The following is a 3,013-nucleotide window of genomic DNA, read 5'->3' as shown; positions in this document are numbered from 1 at the left end:
AATAGAAAATATGAGTGTGCACACACAGCCAGGGTAAGTATTGTCCATGAAATTTTTGTATCATTTATCCCACAACATAAAATGTGTTTCTTGCTGTAGGTCACTGAACGAATTCCTGGACAAAAGAACACTGGTTAAGACATAAAGTCAAGGCCAGGCATGGTGGCTTACACCAGTAATCCTAGCACTTTGGGAGGCCAAGGCAGGTGGATCACCTGAGGTCAAGAGTTCGAGACCAGCCTGGCCAACATGGTGAAACCCCGTCTCTACTAAAAATACAAAAATTAGCTGGGCGTGGTGGCGGGTGCCTATAATCCCAGCTACTCAAGAGGCTGAGGCAGGAGAATCGCTTGAAGCCAGGGGGCAGAGGTTGCAGTGAGCCAAGATCACACCACTTCACTCCAGCCTAGGCAACAGAGTGAGACTTCATCTCAACATGTACAGGTCACCTGTTCTGCGATAGGCACTCTGCTAGGCACAAGAAACCCAGTAAAGACATCCCCTAGTCTCAATCCACCTTCTGGTTGGGAAGCCAATAAGCACACAGTTGCAAGATACGATGCCAAGTGGTCTGAGAGAGTATGTACGAGGCTATGAAACCCTGACATGAGGGCGGGCATCTGGGAGGGCTTCCAGGAGAGGTGATGCAGTTGGAGCTCTCAGCAAGAAAAGAGAGCGATAGGTTCTAGTGTCTCCTCCATCCTATGGATAAGAAGGGAACTATGTTAAAATGTCAAGGGTTCTAGTCTTAAAGTCCAAAGACATCCTGTCTCCTTAACAAGCCATGAGGTCTCAGGTGAGTCAATTAACCTTCCCAGACCCTGATCCCTCATTTACAAAACAGGCATCCATAAAAATGGGCACAGTATCTGCTCTATCAACCTCAAAGAAGTGACAGATCAAATGAGACAGATAATGTATGTGAAAGCACTTTGTAAATTACAAAAGGGGAGGTATTGTCTCTATGGATGAGGAAATGGAAGCATAATGAAGTGTCCTGCCCTACAGTGCTATGGGTAGCAGGCCCCCCTCAATCCTCAGTCCTCAGCTCCTGCTTGCATTGCTCCCACTGTAACTATTCTACATTAAAAGACAGCAGGGGCAGGGTCTAAAAGGCCCCCCCCTAGCAACCTGACTGTTGAAGATTTACCTTAAAGATCCTATTGTTTTAATGATGGGAGGTGGGTATGTCAGAACTCCTCCGTTTCCCTTTCTGTTAATGAATTAAGATCTACCCAAATTCAGTGTTTAAAGTTACATAAGCATCATTCAGATCTGTAACAGCCACTTTCATTTTGGAAAAACAGCATTTCCATTAAAATGGTGTTATATAAAAAGGTTTTGTATACGTGCGTAGGAACAGCAGAAAGAAACAGGCACACATGATCACTGTATGGCACACAGGCATATGCAGATCATGACCTCACCTGTCCTCATGAGGAAGGGACCATAGGGAGCAGGTGTCTGATAGTACCTGGCAAGTTTAGCTGTGACCTAGTTGTCCTCTAACCATCGGTAAGACCTGATGCATGTTGGGCAATGGGAACTGCAGCAGGAAGGAAGCCCCTTCCTTGGCAGGGTGAGTGCCATTGAATCACAGAATATTAGGGTTGGATTTAGCTCAGAAGTCACCCAGTGCAATCTCACTCTACACCACTCTTGCTGGCCTTTTTTGTCCCAAGGCAGCCCGTGTCACCTGTGGACAGATGTAGATCACTGGAAAAGACCTGATTTTGACCTGAAACCAACCTTTCTGGAGCTACTGCCTCTGGGGAGCAAAAGCACCTACAACCTTGAGCAGAGACTCCAGGAGCCATAGCCAGCCGAGCATGCCCTGAGGCCTAAAGAGCAAGTGGGGAGGGCAGTCTGAGTCCACAAAGCTGAAGCTCCTCCCTGAGAGACCTCCATTCATCTAAAGGAAGCTGGGACGGTGGGGGCAGAGAGAGGGGTAGGATGAGGAAGGTAGGGTGGAGGGGAGGAGTCGGGGCTGCCTAAATTGGAGTAAGTCGTTGGCTGTGAGGAAAGCCCAGCACTTCAGGTCTCATTTTCAGTGTTGGGGGTGACACAGTCCCGAGGTCAGTTGCAGCTCTTATACTCTGGAGTCCTAGGTCCGCCCACGCGCATACACCCCTTTCGGGACTCGAAGGTTGTACTTTTTTTTTTTTTTTTTTTTTTTTTTTTTTTTTTTTTTTTAGTATTTTTAGTAGAGACAGGGTTTCACCATCTTGACCAGACTGGTCTTGAACTCCTGATCTCGTGATCCACCCACCTCGGCCTTCCAAAATGCTGGGATTACAGGCGTAAGCCACCGCGCCCGGCCTCGACGGTTGTACTTTTATGTGACTTGGTAGGTCCTTGATTCGAGGGCTAAGCAAGGGGTAAGGTAACTTCCGATCCGCCCCATCCCCTGCCGGAGTCCGGTTAGGCTCAGCGGCTTGTCCTGGTCACCCCTGAAGGGCAGAACCATTGCACCTTCCCCGACTGCAGCCACCGAGACAAGAACACCCCAGCACTGAGGACAGAAACGTGAGCTTTGGAGTGGCCTTTTAAATAGTTGGGAAGGGGGTGTGGCCGAGGAGACTGGGAGGCCGCAGTCTGGCGATGGAGGAGTGGCCCGGGGGCGTGGCCGTGGCGCCTGGAATGTTGTTAGGTCCTCTCACCGCATAGTAAGGAGGGGCCACGCCCCTTTTCTCCAAGAGAGCCAATCGGAGCACCGGAGCGGTTTCAAGTCTCCCCCGCCAGCCCGCCCGCCCGCCACCCCACCCCCCTTGAGGATTCGCTTTTTCCTTAACAAAATAGCGAAGCTCCGGACTGTCCGAAGCCCCGGTCGCTCACAGGTGGAGGGTCCCGGGGCCTAGGACGCAGCCCCGGAGCGGGAAGCTCCAGTGGGCCGTGAAGAGGCCGAGTCGAGATCCGGGAGGCGCGCGGGGGTGGGCGCTGCAGCCGCGGGTTGTTTATCTGGAGTACGGAGGGGAGGGGGGAGCCTGGAAACCGCCCCGTGTCCCATTTCCTC

Source organism: Chlorocebus sabaeus, chromosome 11, assembly GCF_047675955.1.
Source record: "Chlorocebus sabaeus isolate Y175 chromosome 11, mChlSab1.0.hap1, whole genome shotgun sequence".
Lineage (NCBI taxonomy): Eukaryota > Metazoa > Chordata > Mammalia > Primates > Cercopithecidae > Chlorocebus > Chlorocebus sabaeus.
Note: the sequence above shows the minus strand (reverse complement) of the source record.